We start from the raw sequence: 16,762 nt of genomic DNA, 5'->3' as shown, positions 1-16,762 counted from the left end.
ACGCAGAGGAGTCGCCTGGTGGCTTCGCAGCATGCAGGCCCTGTGCCACACGCGTCTCCGGTTGACTTACAACTCCCCTGAGCTCCCCTTTCTTCAGGAAAAGCAAGTCCCTTCTTGCTGCTGCGTCTGTGAGGGGCAGGTGAGAGCTGCTGAGAGACTCTGGGCTGTCTTGGTCCACCCTGCGTGGTTCCTGTCAGTTCTCCTAGTGCGCGGGGCCTCCCCCTTTACTCCCAGCTGTGTGCTGGGTGGTGAGAAGGGAGCAGGCAGTGTGGGGGCTGTCCAGGTGGAGCCTCAGTTTCTATCCAGAGAATCGTGTGCTGGGAAGCAGGTGCAGGGAGGAGGCATGCCGCCCACTGGGTGGTGTGAGGTGTACTTTGTGGAGGTGCAGAGCATGAGCCCAACTCACCCCTACTCCCCCACTTTGGGCTGAGTCCCACACACCTCCCCCAGGCTCGAGTGCAGCACGGCCCTAGGTGGAGCCAGGCTGTGACGCCGGGGGGTCAGCGGGCCTACCCCAAGCACAAGGTACAGAGGGGAAGGGGCTCCTGGGAGATGAGCTGGAGCATAGATGGAGCAGCGGAAGGGAGCAAAAGGTAGCTGTCATGGGTGTATGGGGGGGATAGGTGAGGCAGGATGGCTCCCAGAACCCGATGGGCCCCCATCTGCAGCACTGTGGGCTTCGTGTGGACTGGGCTGCCGTGCAGTGGGTGGAGGTGGGGGGCAGTGGTGGTCCACACTGACTTCATTCACTCTGGGCCTTAGCCTGGCCGGAGCAGATGGCTGGTGCCTGCACAGGAGGTCTGTGCAGGGGGCATGCATCTCTGGGAAGACGGCCCCGCTCCCATCTATCCCTGGTCACTGCCGAGTGGAGGGCGAGGGCACTTCACAGATGGCCAAGTGGGCAGTACAGGGCCGCTTCTTCCCTGAAGTCCTTCCAAAGGCAACCGTGGTCAACACTGTAAAACCAGGACTCTTCAGTCATGCAGTCACTATGTCAGAATTATTCAGGGAGCCCCTTTACATCGGACCGGGACATAGAAATACGTCAGTCTTTGGATCTGTTCCAGAATGAGAACATCGTTCTGCTAGCTGGGAAGATGATGATGGTTTTCTCAGAAAACAGGTGTGGCTGGAGTAGCGAGGCACCCCTCCGTCATCCGTTGCCTTCACCCGTCCGTCTGGGTGCTGAGCCTGCACGTGGCCTGGTGGCCGAGGGCTCGGGTCACGCATAGCCTCACACCGTCTGGAGGCCAGGGGTGGATGGCAGGAGCCGGAGCCGGTGGGAAACGGGAGGGTGTTGGCTGCGGGGACCGGTGTGGACCGGGAGGGCCCCGGCCAGGTGAGGGAGGATGCTGCTGGAGAGGAGGCGGCAGGCGGTCCTCAGGCATCGCTCCCCCGAGCCCTCCTCCAGCTCCCTGGCCAGCACCAAGGAACACCTCCTGCAGGAACTGAGCCAGGTGCGCGCGCAACACAAGGCCCAGGTGGAGCAGCTGCACTGGAGCTACAAGGAGCTCAAGAAGATGCTGGGCCTGTTTCCGTGCGGCGGCTGCTAGGCCGCGTCTGGGTCGCCTCCACGCACCTAGTAAACCGCGGAAGCTCTTTTCTACCTGGTATGATTGTGGGGCAGAGCTGTGCCTCCCGTTCATAATCAGCTGAAGTTTTGAAACGGTGGGTGGATCAGCAGCAATGGGGAGCCCTGGGTAGGAGCAGGGCAGCCACTGTCTGCCAGGAAGGTCTGGCTTCAATTGGTCCTCCTTTTTTTGTTGTTTATTTTTTTTTAAGAGAGAGGGCAAGAGCAAGCGAACGCAGGGGAGGGGCAGAGAGAGATGACAGAGGGTCAGTAGCAGGCTCTGAGCTGTCAGCACAGACCCGAAGCCGGGCTTCGGGTACCGTTGAGACCATGACTTGAGCTAAAGTCAGATACTTGATGGACAGAGCTCCCCAGGCGTCCCACTGGCAGTCCTCCTTGGCCCAGCGTGCAGTTGGAGCTTCTGGTCTGGCCTGGGAACTGCCCCAGGTCAGGCATGATGTGAGGGCATCGCCGCTATATCACAGCCACAATGACAGCTCCCCCAGGAGCCCCCCCACTCCTGCCAGCCCAAAGGAATTCCCCACAGGCCCCTCCTTCTCACTGAGCCTCATCAGGGCCTTAAGTGGCCCCTTGACACCCCACTTCCTGCCTGCACTGGCATCCTGGCCAGCCAGGCTGCCCTCTGGACAGGTCACCCAGGGCCCTGGCTTTGCTGCGGGGCGGGGCATGGGGGGCCAGTAGCTTCCTCCCACATAAACGCCAAGTTCTCCGTGATGACCCAGCATGCTGCCTGCCACCTCTTGGAGAGGTGTCCCTGGGAGTGCCATCGGTCTTGTATCATAGAGGTGCTGGCACATTTTGGCCCGAAGCCCGGGAGCCTTCCTGCTGTTGGCCCTGGATGGACATACGCCTGTCTCTGGAGGGCTGCCCGGGCCCCCGCCAGCCCCAGTGTCCCCAGGTGACCTTTGGCACTGGCAGGGTTTAGCCCCCTGCCCGCCCTGAGTTGGGTCTGGAGGCCTGGGGGACACAAGGCTTGGGAAGCAAAGTGAAACCCCAGCTCATGGGGCCTTGTGTGTGGTCAGTGACTCCATTACTGCTGGGCGGGCCTGCAGGCAGGGCACTGGCCAGCCAGGCCTGGAGCTGGGAGAGGGGGTTTCAGTGTGGGGACACCCTCCAGTTCTGTGGACTCTGGAGAACAGGCTCACTCTGTGTCCAGAGAGCAGTGTAATGTGATCAGTGTCTCTGGGGAAGAGACGGGCATTGTCATTCTAAAACTTGCTGTGCATTGCTCTCTGCAGCAAGGTGCCGGGTCCCTTGGGGAGAACTCCCTGATGGGCAATCACGCTGGGGACACTTGGGGACACCTGGCCCAGCCAGGTGGAGTGGGAGAGTCGGCCTTAGGCCCGTGTCCACCAGCTCTGAATGTGGCCCTCTGATGGGAGCCCCCGTCAGCCTTTCCCCCCACCCCCAGCTCAAGTGACTCCCACTGGTGGTGCCTGGTGCCGTGGTGCCCAGAGAGGGCTGCGTGCTCTGGCGGCCAGTCCCGGGGCTGGCCGTCAGGCCTGGCATCCACATGCCACCCGGGCAGGGCGTGAATAGGAGACAGGAGTGCCTTTGACAGCCCAGGACAAACAGGGCCTTGGCCAGGCAGCAGGGCAGGGATCTCCGTGTGGGGCGGCTGCTGTGAGAACCTTGCTGCCGAGGAAGGTTTCCCCAGAGGCTGGGGGGGGGGGGGGGTGTCGAGGCCAACTGCTGTTGGGGTAGAGCCCACTGCCCACCACTGGGTCTAAGGAAGCCCTGCACCCACCAGGTCACCAGCCCCTGCTGTGCGGTCGTGGTTGGGACCAGCACCCGAGGACAGAAGGGGCATTTGTGTTCTGAGTGCAGGCCCCGTGGGGGCTCAGGCTTCCCAGCCCCGATCCCTGACTGTGGGCTGTGTCCCGTGTCTTCCAACGGGCATGTCAAGTGCCTCTGAGTCCCTGCGTGTGGTGTCCATCTGTTCACTGCTGAAGGACACCTGACTACGTGGTTTACGTGGGACTGCGGTGCGTCTGTCCTGTGTCGAGCCCAGACTTGGGGGCTCAGAGCCGTAACTGCCAAACTGCCTCCCCGGGTGGACGCCACGTCGGAGTGCCCAGCTGACCACATCCTCCCGGTGTGGCCATTTCACTGGCTTCAGCCACGCTGGCCGTCTGGTCTGGTAGGTCTCGCCATGTGGGGTGGCGCTTTGTGTGCTCTGCGCTGGCCACCCAGGGGTCTTCCTGGACAGTGTCTGGTTTGGGTATTTTGCCCTGTTTTCTATGTGGGATTCTCCCTGTTGTTAAGTTTGAAAAGCTTTCTCTTTCAGGTGTCTGTTTGCACGTGTTTTCTCCCCATCTGTGGCTCATTTTGTATTCCTCAAAACAGCATCTTTTCAAGGACATGGTGTTTTAAATTTCGGTGCATTCCAATTCCTTGTTTCTTTTATGGACTTTTTTGGTGTTGTTTCTAAGAAATCTTTGCTTCACCCAAGATCACAAAGTTTTTCTCTTAGGTATTCTTCCAGAAGTTTATAGTTCTAGGTTTTGTGCTGAACTTAGGACGATGGCCCATTTTGAGTGAGTCTCTGTAGGCACTTCGAGGCACAGTGCAGGGCTGGGTCCCCGCTGTACCAGCACCAGCTGTTTAGAGACGGCCCTTTCTCTGCTGGGCTGCCTTTCTTTGCTCTTCCGTGGAAACCCTCGTGTGGGTCTGTCCCTGTGCCTTCGTGGTTATTGTGGCTGTTCTGGGCCATCTGCTTGTGGACATCTGCAGGGCCGTCCCACTCAGGCCTCTGCACCCACAGGGTGTCCCTGAATGGCAGGGAGCCGCCCCCACAGGACCTCTTGTTCTAAAACCCTGACAACTCACTCCATGGATTAGCAGGAGAGATCCAGTCAAAGTGGTAAAAATGGTTTTTTAGTAAAAATTATAAAAAGTGCACAGTTTAGAATCTTTCTGAAATTTTGTGAGTGGCCTGCGGCAAGGAATGAATAGGGCTGCATCTGCCCCTAGCCACCTTGTGCCCCTTAGGCAGGTGGCTTTCAGGTGGGGGCAGTGGGGGTCCTGGGAGGAGGGACAGGCCCTGGGACCACTTTGCTGGGCGTATTGGTGAGGCCACCGCCCGACCCCGTCCCTGTATGATGACAGGGACGTCGGGCCACGGTGGCCCCAGGCAGGACTCGGCCTCTGTGTGGTTCAGATGGGACGAGCTTCTTGACCTGACTTTTTCCCTCCTTCTCTGAGTGGACGCCACACACGCCCCATTTTAGAACCAGACAACAGCTTTGTTTTAATGTCCAGTTGTTCATAAAGGATATGGTTCCTTTAAGCTTTTTTCCAAGACAATTTATATTTGCTGCCGTTGCCCATGGCGACCGACTGTTGGGCATAAACAGTGCACACCAGGGCGGGGGAGGGGCATATTCTGTATTTTAACTTTAGACTTGATTTCTGCTGTGGGAGAGAGGTGGGGGTTCCCCAAGGCCATTGGGCCCCCACCAGGTTCCTGGGTAGGGATCCCCTGATGTCACTGGTCCCTGGGTGGGGGGAGGGTTACCCCGATGTCACTAGGTGCCCAGACAGGGGCAGGGGTCCCCCGATGTCACCAGGTCCCTGGGAGGTAGTCTCCTGATGTCATCAGGTCCCTGGGCAGGGCCAGGGTTTCCCCAATGTCACCTGGTCCCCGGGCAGGGGTCTTCTGATGTCACCAGGTCCCTGGGAAGGGGTCCCCTGACATCACCTGGTCCCCGGATGTCAGCAGGTTCTGGGGGCACTACTTGGTGGGGCTGTGAGTTATGGAGGGGAGTGGCCCTGGCCCGGGCCCTGAGCGCTCTCCTCCCTCAGAGGGAAATCCTGCTGGACCATCACATTCGAGCAGTTCAAGGAAGCACTTGAAGAGCTCTCCAAGAAGAGATTCAAAGACAAGAGCAGTGAGGGGGCTGTCCACGAGGTACACAGGCTCATTGAGGGCAAGGCCCCCATCATCTCAGGGGTGATGGTGAGCATGGCTAGCAGGGACTCCCTGGAGGGCAGCAGCCCATGGGGTCTGGGGTGGGACAGGGGACGTGTTACTCCCTGGGGGTGTGCCGACCCAGCTGCCGACGGCCTCACGTGCCCACTTGGCCCCTTGCGCTCACACGGGCGCGCCCCATTCTCTCCCTCTACAGAAGGCCATCTCATTGCCCGCCGTGTCCCGGCTCACAGACACGACCAAGTTCACAGGTTCCCACAAGGAACGCTTCGACCCATCAGGCAAGGGCAAAGGCAAGGTGGGCCGTGTGGAATTGGTGGATGAGTGAGGCTACGTACCGGGCTATAAGCACGCGGGCACCTATGACCAGAAGGTGCAGGGTGGCAAGTAGCCATCCCAGGAGCAGCCCTTCCCACTGGGGCCCGTGCCACCTCACACTTCATTACATTCCCTTGCTCCCTGGGGAAGAACTCAAGGCTGGGGCCCTGGGGGACCGTGGGGGTGGCAGTCAGGCCTCCCCCTGCTTGGGGCCTGGCATGCTTCTCTCTGACCCCCAAGTGAGGCCCCGAAATCACTGACCATTTCTAACACACCTGCCGCGTCCAGTGCTGGCCGACAACAAATGGCCTTTTTCAGAGCGTCTCCTGGGACCAGACCACACTAACTACCTGGCTTACAGGTGAAAAGTCCATTTTAAAGGGGCCGGTGGGCCACAAGGGGGTGAGTGGGACAGACCCTGTCAGAAGCTGGCCCCCTGTTGACCTGCAAACCCCTCCCTGGAACCTCGAGGGCAGCACAAGCTAACGCACTAACCAGCAGCACCAAGAAGACAGAAGTGAGCTGCTAACAGGACATCATGAAGGTGTGGGGAGGTGGGACAGGTGCTTGCATGTGCACACACACTCACACATACCCACATGTGTGTGCTTGCACACATGCACATGCACACACACACACACACACACACACACACACACACGTTGTGGAGCCGGAGGAATGTGAGCCAGTGGAAGGGGCTCCTCAGTGGACCAGAGGAACACGGTCTGAAGTTGTCAAAATGGAAACCAAGGACAAGACCGTTTATTGTGTTTTTCTAAGAATAAACTGGGAATGTATTTGTTCCCAGAATGGGTCAGCGAAGACAGAATACCATTTCTGCCCCTTTCTCTCCTGCCGTTTGTGTCTCTAGGCCAGGAGACCCTGCTGGCTAAGGCTTCCCATGCAGTCGCGTTGCTGGCATGATGGTGTCTTCTGTCCAGGGCCCCACTCTGCACTCAGGGCCTCCGGGCTGTGGGTCCCCGTGGCTGCTCCCTGTTCACTGGCACGTGGCACAGATCTCAGTGGTTCAGTCTCTGCATGAGTCTTCCCTAACCTCTCCCAACCCCTGCAAATGCAGAAAACCACACAAGAGAGGCAGACCCACAAAGGGCTCCGAGGCCAGCAGCATTTGTTGGCATTTGGTTTCTCCATGAGGCTGGACAGGGGAGCCAAGCATTGGGACTCTTGTCACAGTGGCTTCATGGGGACATGTCCCCTTGCAGAAGTGCCACCAAGCCTGGCAAGACACTGGTGGGGCCGTGTGGTCCTGGCGCTGGTCTTGGGAAAAGCCCATGGGAGCCTCAGGGAAATGCTTCTTGGAGCCCGTCCACCCTGGCCACTTTTCTGTGTCCGTGGCAGCTGGCTGGTTGGGGGCACTCCCTGGCGCACAGCACAGGTGGTTGAAATAAAGACCAGCACCGGGGTGGCACCCGCACCCGCCTCCCTGTGCCCAAAGGGCATGCTGGTCGTCGCTAGAGCTAGGGATGGTCCCTTGTCTGTGCAGTGGGGCTCGGGGCTCAAGCTCCCATCCAGCATGGCCCCTCTGAAGGGATGTGGTCCTCCCCCTCTCCCCCATTGTGGGGCCTCGCCAGCAGCTTGCTTCCGAGGTTCTGAGACTTCCCGGTGTGTAAAATCTGAGATGGTTGCAGGCCTTGAGTCACCTGTGCTCACTGCAGTCTCTAGTTTCTACCTTGGCGATCCTGAGCTGCCCAGCCAGGCCTCTCCACCCCATGGTGGGGAAAGGTGGGGAAACCAAGGACTGAGTACTGGAGGAGGGACAAGCAAGCAGGACACAGTATCCCCGGCTGGACTGCGGTGAGGATCTGGAGGCAAGGGGAGGATGTGGGAAATGTTGGAAGGTGACTCTGAACATGACAAATGTTTCTCAACAATGAGCAGATCACAAACCAGACCTCCTCCCAGATCCTCTTGGGCACCATGTTGGGGAGCACCGTCTGAGGCGGTGGGGCTCCGCCTCCTGCCATTACCACCTGGGTCCCCCCTGTCACAGCCATGACATAGCGTGGACACTGGAGTCCAGCAGGACCTTGGCCCCCACAGTGTGCATGCCCCAGTGAGCCAAGGGACGAGGGTCCCCATGCCAATGCACAGCCCCCCTTCCACCAGCCCTTCTCAGCCCCGCTCACCCCCAGGAGGCCATCTTCTGTGCCAGAGTGGGGTCTCCAGGCAAAACAGCCTCCCCAGGACCACCCTGGGAGATTGGGGTCTAAGCAAGAGAAACCACACATCTGCCTGCCCATGGGGACCCCTGCTGTCACGCCCTTCCCCAGAGCAGGAGCCCTCTTCTTAGTGGAAGGCACCAGTGCCACAGTCTGGTGGAGCTGAGCTACTCACTTGGGACCAGTGTTTCCCAATGCGCTCCTGACTGTTCTCACAGCACCTTCCCATGGGGTTTGTGAATGGGTCCCCTTGGCGGTCCACCCCGTCCCACAGCAGGGAGGTCTGGTTGGCCACACAGGGGCTACAGTCTCCCGTCTCCCCTGCCCAATCCCAAAGCCTCTTCAGATGGCACCCGTCCCCAGACAAAGCCTGGACGTTCCCTCAGTCAGGAAGGAGGGGGAGGTGGCAAAGACTCCATCAGGAGTCCTCAGTGCTCTCCATTCCATCAGCTTAGAATAATCTGCTAAACGTGTTGCCGCACGTGTGTGGCCCCCGCACATAGAACATGTGCGCGTGCGCACACACGCACGCACACGCATGCTCCTCCATCGGCGTCTGAACACTGAGAACACACAGGCAGGGTGTGTGTCTTTGCTGCATGTTATATGTAATGCCAATTATCTTCTACTAACCGTGGTTACCCAGAAATCCAGTGTCTATCTGTGAGTGAGAGACCGCACAGCACGAGGAGACAGGACACGTTCTGCCAGGGAGGGCAGGGCTGACAGCATCTGAGTGTCAGGAGAACTGGAGGAGGATGCTTAACACTGATCACACCAGAACGCTTATTTATTTCTATTTAACGTGATAGGATAGGCAACTAGGTGGACGTAACAGTCAGCTTTACCAAAGTGAAGTTCAAATCATGTAAGTTTAGGATGTTATCGCAGAAGATATATATTTATACCGGAGTATTTTCACACCTCTAGTGTCCCCAGTCCTACGTTTGCGGCAGATGAAAATCACAGCCGATGCGAGAAGCCGGGGAACAGTGCGCGCAGGCGGCTCGCTGGCACCACTTCCTGTTGGTGTGGCTCTGCGTCTGCGTCCCTGTGCTCAGCGCTCAGGACATGCCACGGGCATCCCTCTGGCTGCTCGGTGGACAGGGCCTGCGGCAGCGGGCTCATGCCCCCACCCCAGACTGCTTCTGTGAATAGTTTTTTGGCGCCCAGCTGTGCCCGTGTGCTCAGTCGGGCATGACGTATGGCCGGTTTTGCGCTATGTCGCCTGGTAGTGGTAGGAGGGGACACCTAAAATTTTCACCATCTGGCCCTTTATGGGAAAAGCATGTGCTGGGCCTGCCCTGGGGACCCAGCCCAGCTCTCTTCATACACAAGCTGGCGGCTCCCCCGTCTTGCAGTCCACACTACATGGGACGCTCTGTGGTCACCTGTTCCATGCAGGCCAGGTTGAAAATTCAACTGTACTGTGAAGTTACCAATAGGCTAGAATGTCCTTAAAACACTGACCCTGAACAGCTCCCCTCCACTGATTGACTACTGAACACTGTGGAACCTGGTGGTTCAGGGTATGGCCTCTGTCCCTGGGCATGTGGAGGGCATGGCCCCAGGTAGGCTGGGCAGTGGCCACCCTGAGCTTCGAGAGGTTTTTTTCTCTCCCTCTAGACTCTTGAAAACCCAAACCAAGCCAAACAGAAAGGAAACCCGCACAACTTAAAAGAAACTTGAAAGGGATCGTATACTACTAGTTTGTACTAAGTTTTTTTCAGGAAAGGGAAATAAATTTATATATATATGCAATATATTTTTACAGTTTTGTTACCATTAGGGAGTCCTGAGTGTATCACTTTATCAGTGTGATAGTGAAGAGTAGAGTCGACGTCTTGGGTGTTCTGACTCAGAAAGGCACGTCTGCTGGCATCTCAAAGCCGCACTCAACCAGGGATATGTATGGGATCGGGGTGGCCCTCCTCTCCCTCCCCAGAGCGTGAGGCACTGTGTCCCCGGTCAGAGCTGCTGTCAAGGCCTGACCTGCAAACCTGTAGTGAAGCAGCTCCTGTCTGTCTGCATACTGCTCCTCCTGTGTTTGCTATTAACATTGTGTGTCAAATTGGTAAAGTGATAAATAAAGGTGTTGAAATGTGGATCTGTTGTCCTCAAGGTGCACCACCTACACCAGCAGTCACACACAGGCACTAACATCTAACATGGACGGGCTGTGGGAGGGGCTGTGGGAGGGATGGGAGCCACAGCTCACAGGGTCTCAGGTCACCTCCCCGCAGGGAGGAAACTTTTGCTTCCTCATTTAGACGGTGACTCCTGGCCTGACCCCAGGCCACCTGCCTCGTAGTCCCAGGCTCGTTCCAATCTTGCCCTGGTGCAGCCCCGGGTGGGGGCCCAGACATAGCAATGATGTCCTCGAGTAAGTACCAACATGAAATCCTCTGTGAAATAGTTTTCAAAACTGAAGATAAAGGCATTCATTCTAAGACTACAACAAGGAAAACTGTACCAGCAGACATTAAAAGTAAGTCTAACTGCAGCAAGAACATGACCACAGACAGAATGTCTGCAGGGAAGTGGCTCAAAAAATGGGCAGTAAGTAACCATACAAAAACCCTGTAAATAAATGATTTCTGTGGGAAAAAAATATTTCACTAAAATACTCGAATACTGGGGCGCCTGGGTGGCCCAGTCAGTTAAGTGTCCGACTCTTTATTTCAGCTCAGGTCATGATCCCACAGTTTGTGAGTTCTAGCCCAGAGTGAGCCTCTGTGCTGGGGGTGGAACCTACTTGGTTGGGATTCTCTCTCTCCCTCTCTCTCTCTGTCGTTCTCTCTCAAAAACAAAACAAAAGAAAACAAAAAAAAATACTAAAGCAAAAACCAAAAACCAAAAAACCCTTAAAAACCATCACATGGAAGCCGAAGGGTGCCCAGGGAGGTACAGGCTCATGGCTCCTGTATGCTACCGGGGGAGCAGAAGCCCTGATTAGATGAACACCAGCTGTGATAATATGCCAGAAAGAATGCTTAGCTTCCAAAACCAGCAGAGGTGAAAATGGCTACAGTATAGAAGGGGACAATCACAGAAGAAACAGAATACAAAACAAGAAGAAACAAAAGCGTATCGATTATGTCAGGCGATATGGCAAGAGAAAAGAGAGAAAAGCGATAAAGTAAAGGTTTTAGAGCTGAATGCATCAGTAATTTCCATTAAAGATGGAAAGGAACAGAAGCTGTGGTGCAGGAGAGGAAGTGAGAGAGAACGCGGCGCCATGGACCAGCATGAACCACAGCCAGGGGGACGGGGTGGCCCCAGCACCGTGGGGAGGATGCAGGTGCGGACCAAGCCTCGCCGGCCACGCCAGAGCCCCGCGGCTGGCCCTGGTGTTCTGCCTGCTCTGTCACCGGCCAGGGCCACCCCGACGTGTCCTCGGCTTGAAAGCGGAAGTGGAGCTTGAGGTTGGGAGCAACCCGTGGCCATCGCTCACCCACGTCCCTTCCCTTCCCCGAATGGCAAGGACTTGCTTGAAGCAACTACCACCCCGACGGGTCTGCCTTACGGACACAGCTCCAGATGCTGAGGCCATGGAAATGCCATTAAAAGACTGTTAGGCCAAAAACTTGGACAATTAGGCAATACAAGCGAATTCGAGATACAGCCCTTATGAGAACTCAGGAAGAAAGGGACAGACTGCGCCATCCCAGGGCTTAGGCCGAGTAACTACTGGCAAAGTAGAAAACCCCCCAAACCTAGTGGCTGACACAGTGACATTCCTTTCTCATGCACACGGAGTCCAGCAGAGGTCAAGGAGGGCTCTCTGCCCGCAGGAGAGAAACAGGCCCGCTGGTCAGTGCACCGCCGGCAAGGCTACGGAGGGGACGGCGGCCACCCTGGTGGCCTGGCAGCTCTTCTCTGTCCCACTCAGAATGAACCACATGGCCCCAAACCCGCTGCAGGGGGCTGGCGAATGGAGGGGTGGACGGTGCTCTGTGAGAAGGGGCTAAGGGAACTAAACCTGTGGCCAGAAGTCTCCCACAAAGAGCATTTCAGGCCCAACTGGCTTCCTCAGCAAGTTCCATCACACACTCAGGGAAGAGAGAGTTACAACCTGTCCTGAACTCTCCTAGAAAGCAGAGAAAGGTGCACAGCTGAACTTTTATCACGGGCATGGCGTGGCGGTGCGAACGCTGAGGGTAGCGGCACCTTAAGAGAGGACTGTAGGTGGCATCACCGCGGGGACAGGACTGGTTCCTGCCGCCGTCCCAGCCAACAACCACACCATGTGGTGCCGCATCAGCGGGGTCCTGGGACCAGACTCTAGCTACTGCTTCCTCTTCACGACAGTGGGGGCAGGCACTTATCACCCCTTTCTACAGATGAGGAAATGGAGACCCAGAGAATTCCAATAATTAAATGTCAGATATTAAGTGGGGTATCCAGAATACAAAATCCTAAACAAAATAGTAACCAAATCCAAAAGTATGTTTGCAAAGGAAAACCCATCATTACTAGGCTGTGCTTAACCCAGAAAATTTCGGTTGTTTTACGTTATCAAATTACCGAAATTAACCACATGAACAGAATAAAGGAGAAAAACCACATGGTCATTTTCAATGGCTGCAGAAAAAGTGATAAAATTCACCCATTCACGATAAAAAATGTCTTGGCAAATTAACACTACAAGGAGCTTCTTTAACTTGATAAAGTCTATCTACAGAAACACTATGCATCACACACCCTCTAGAATGAAAACATTAAAACTTTGACAGTAAGTGCTGGAAACATGGACCGAAAGAAACTAATACACTTCTAACGGAGCATCAGTGTAACCATTCTAGAAATCATCTGAAATTACCTGCAGCAAAGGTGTTAAGAACATGGTTCAGGAGTTAATGAAACACGAACATAATGGGACACAAAGTTAATAAGAAAGAACCAAATGGGATTTTAGAACTAAAAACATATGTAATTTCTGAAATTAAAAATCCATTATCTACACAGGCCCAACTGCAGAATGGGTGAGGCCTGTGACAATGCAGCAGAAATGACCCCAACGGAGGGCAAGAACAAAAGATGGGAAAAAAGACCTGAAGTCTGGGGACCCGTGGGGATGCTACCAAGTGGTCTGGGTGTAACTGGGGTCCGGGAGGGAGGGTGGGACAGAAGCTGGATCGAATAACCATGTTGAAGAAATGGTGGCAAAACTTTCCCAGATTTGATGAAAATTATAAAGTCACAGGTCTAAGAAGCTCAACAAAACCCAAACAAGAGGAACATAAAGTAATAGCATGGTGAGCGTTTCCAACAAGCCTAAAATGGTTGAATGCTAAAATCTTTTCAATAAATAAAAAAAAAAAAAATGGTATGATGAAAGAAATTGCACTCCCCCACAAAAACCATATTTGCTGTGACATGTTTTCCTGCTAAGTTGCAGAGAAACTGATGCCAAAGGACACAGCCAGGACCAGACAGGAAGGAACCGGGGAGACCACCCGGTTCCTGAGGGAAACGCCTGACCCCCGAACGCCAGTGGCAGAGCCCGACGACACACACAGGCACCTGTAGGCCTGCCTGCTCTTCTCCATAAATTAAGTAGGCATTGGTTTAAAAAAGTACTTTGTTTTACCTAGAAGCCAAGTATTTAAATAAGATAAGAAGTTTCCAAACTAAAAATCTAGTATTTTGTCTGTGTGCACTCTAATTTTCAGAAACGCACTGTAATTGTAAGCAAGAGAGCACCTGGGGAAATATTTCCACTGTGAGGCAGTGATGTCACAAAATGGTATTTTTAATGTTTCCCCAAAATGTGTTACTTTTATTAAATCTTGGAACGTACCTGTCCCACCTGCACCTAGCTTGCTTCATGAAAGAATTCAGTGAGAAGATCTCAGTCACAATTTATAAAAAGTCACTTTTTAGAATGTTAGTTTATCTTGCCACACAAAATTATTTAATCACACACAGTGCTCTTACATTAGGGAGAAAAATACTGCATTTTATCTCAAGATATTTCATGGAAAATTAATGATGCTGGTCTCAAAAAACATCAATATGTCTTATCTCAAAACATGTGAAGGGCTTGGATTAATCCTTTTTTTTTTTTTTTTTTTTTTTGCAATCTCAGGAGCAGGAGCAGCGTGGAGTCAGAGGGAGCCACCCTGGTTAGCACCTCCCTGCAAATACTACCCCTACATGTCCTCGTTCGCAGACTCGCCTACTGGCAGATCAATCCCATCTTTTCAGGGTGTTTTAGAAAACTGAGCTGTAGGCCATGAACACGTTTCAAAACTTCAGCTGATTATGAACGGGAGGCACAGCTCTGCCCCACAATCATACCAGGTAGAAAAGAGCTTCCGCGGTTTACTAGGTGCGTGGAGGCGACCCAGACGCGGCCTAGCAGCCGCCGCACGGAAACAGGCCCAGCATCTTCTTGAGCTCCTTGTAGCTCCAGTGCAGCTGCTCCACCTGGGCCTTGTGTTGCGCGCGCACCTGGCTCAGTTCCTGCAGGAGGTGTTCCTTGGTGCTGGCCAGGGAGCTGGAGGAGGGCTCGGGGGAGCGATGCCTGAGGACCGCCTGCCGCCTCCTCTCCAGCAGCATCCTCCCTCACCTGGCCGGGGCCCTCCCGGTCCACACCGGTCCCCGCAGCCAACACCCTCCCGTTTCCCACCGGCTCCGGCTCCTGCCATCCACCCCTGGCCTCCAGACGGTGTGAGGCTATGCGTGACCCGAGCCCTCGGCCACCAGGCCACGTGCAGGCTCAGCACCCAGACGGACGGGTGAAGGCAACGGATGACGGAGGGGTGCCTCGCTACTCCAGCCACACCTGTTTTCTGAGAAAACCATCATCATCTTCCCAGCTAGCAGAACGATGTTCTCATTCTGGAACAGATCCAAAGACTGACGTATTTCTATCTCCCGGTCCGATGTAAAGGGGCTCCCTGAATAATTCTGACATAGTGACTGCATGACTGAAGAGTCCTGGTTTTACAGTGTTGACCACGGTTGCCTTTGGAAGGACTTCAGGGAAGAAGCGGCCCTGTACTGCCCACTTGGCCATCTGTGAAGTGCCCTCGCCCTCCACTCGGCAGTGACCAGGGATAGATGGGAGCGGGGCCGTCTTCCCAGAGATGCATGCCCCCTGCACAGACCTCCTGTGCAGGCACCAGCCATCTGCTCCGGCCAGGCTAAGGCCCAGAGTGAATGAAGTCAGTGTGGACCACCACTGCCCCCCACCTCCACCCACTGCACGGCAGCCCAGTCCACACGAAGCCCACAGTGCTGCAGATGGGGGCCCATCGGGTTCTGGGAGCCATCCTGCCTCACCTATCCCCCCCATACACCCATGACAGCTACCTTTTGCTCCCTTCCGCTGCTCCATCTATGCTCCAGCTCATCTCCCAGGAGCCCCTTCCCCTCTGTACCTTGTGCTTGGGGTAGGCCCGCTGACCCCCCGGCGTCACAGCCTGGCTCCACCTAGGGCCGTGCTGCACTCGAGCCTGGGGGAGGTGTGTGGGACTCAGCCCAAAGTGGGGGAGTAGGGGTGAGTTGGGCTCATGCTCTGCACCTCCACAAAGTACACCTCACACCACCCAGTGGGCGGCATGCCTCCTCCCTGCACCTGCTTCCCAGCACACGATTCTCTGGATAGAAACTGAGGCTCCACCTGGACAGCCCCCACACTGCCTGCTCCCTTCTCACCACCCAGCACACAGCTGGGAGTAAAGGGGGAGGCCCCGCGCACTAGGAGAACTGACAGGAACCACGCAGGGTGGACCAAGACAGCCCAGAGTCTCTCAGCAGCTCTCACCTGCCCCTCACAGACGCAGCAGCAAGAAGGGACTTGCTTTTCCTGAAGAAAGGGGAGCTCAGGGGAGTTGTAAGTCAACCGGAGACGCGTGTGGCACAGGGCCTGCATGCTGCGAAGCCACCAGGCGACTCCTCTGCGTACCCTGCTGTCACTGGGGCTGGCCCTGCTTCCCCCTGCCCTCCCCCCCTGCCCCGGGCAGGTACCCGTGGCTCTCCTGCAGCATCTGGGTCAGCTCCCGGACCTTGTCATAGTGCTCCAGATGCTGCTTCAACTCCACGATCTCACCAGAGAGCCTCTTCACACTTGTTTCAAGTCCTGAAAGAGAAAAAAAGTAGCATCAAAAGAGCTTCCCTGTCCCTAGGTCTGCCCAAAGAAATGCCTTGGGAAAACCAAAAACCCAAAAAAGCCAACAAACAAACAAACAAACAAACAAACAAAAAACCTAAACAAAACAAAACAAAAAGAGGGAGAGAGAGAGAATGCAGTTAAGGCAGAAGATTCTACACTCATAACCCTAATGGACCTGATCAGTATAGCTATGTCATGTTTCTGTAGAAGTCCTAAGCATCTGAGATGACAAGGAGACACATAAAATTCTTGGACCAATCCCTGTTATCAATGGCAAGTTTTCTGTGGTGAAAGGTGAAGAGGAACAAAAGAATAAAAAGTCTTAAGCGAGCACAATTGAAATGAGCGATGACTGTGTCCAGGCCACATAAACAGGAAAACAAAGCCTGCTACAGAATGACCCATTAAAGGAGCTCAATTTCTAGGTCACTGGAGGTAGGGAATGGAGGAGGCAGGTGGAGATGTAAGGGTGGGGTGCGGTGGGGGATGGCAGCTAGGCTCAGTGGCCGTGCCACTGAGGTTGGAAAGATAGATGGTTTCAGATAAAGGGTTTTAAGATCTGGAAAACAAACAATTATAAAAGATAGTGAGATGCAGACAATGATCTAGAAATTTGTCCT

At 55.0% G+C, this 16,762-nt stretch overlaps 1 long non-coding RNA gene across 1 annotated transcript in view; it reads left to right on the top strand.

Annotated features, from left to right (window-relative positions):
- The window catches only part of LOC147571521 (uncharacterized), a 29,752-nt gene extending 14,649 nt beyond the window's left edge, over positions 1 to 15,103 (top strand). The window contains exons 2-3 of the long non-coding RNA XR_015247332.1: positions 13,416 to 13,579; positions 14,112 to 15,103. This is a non-coding gene — a long non-coding RNA (uncharacterized LOC147571521). The remainder of the gene's footprint in view (positions 1 to 13,415; positions 13,580 to 14,111) is intronic.
- The last annotated feature ends 1,659 nt before the right edge of the window (positions 15,104 to 16,762 follow it).

Source organism: Puma concolor, unplaced genomic scaffold, assembly GCF_028749965.1.
Source record: "Puma concolor isolate L17-30 unplaced genomic scaffold, mPumCon1.1.hap2 unalloc_scaffold_23, whole genome shotgun sequence".
In the NCBI taxonomy this organism is placed as follows: domain Eukaryota; kingdom Metazoa; phylum Chordata; class Mammalia; order Carnivora; family Felidae; genus Puma; species Puma concolor.
Note: the sequence above shows the minus strand (reverse complement) of the source record. Positions and strands in the feature narration are given on the sequence as shown.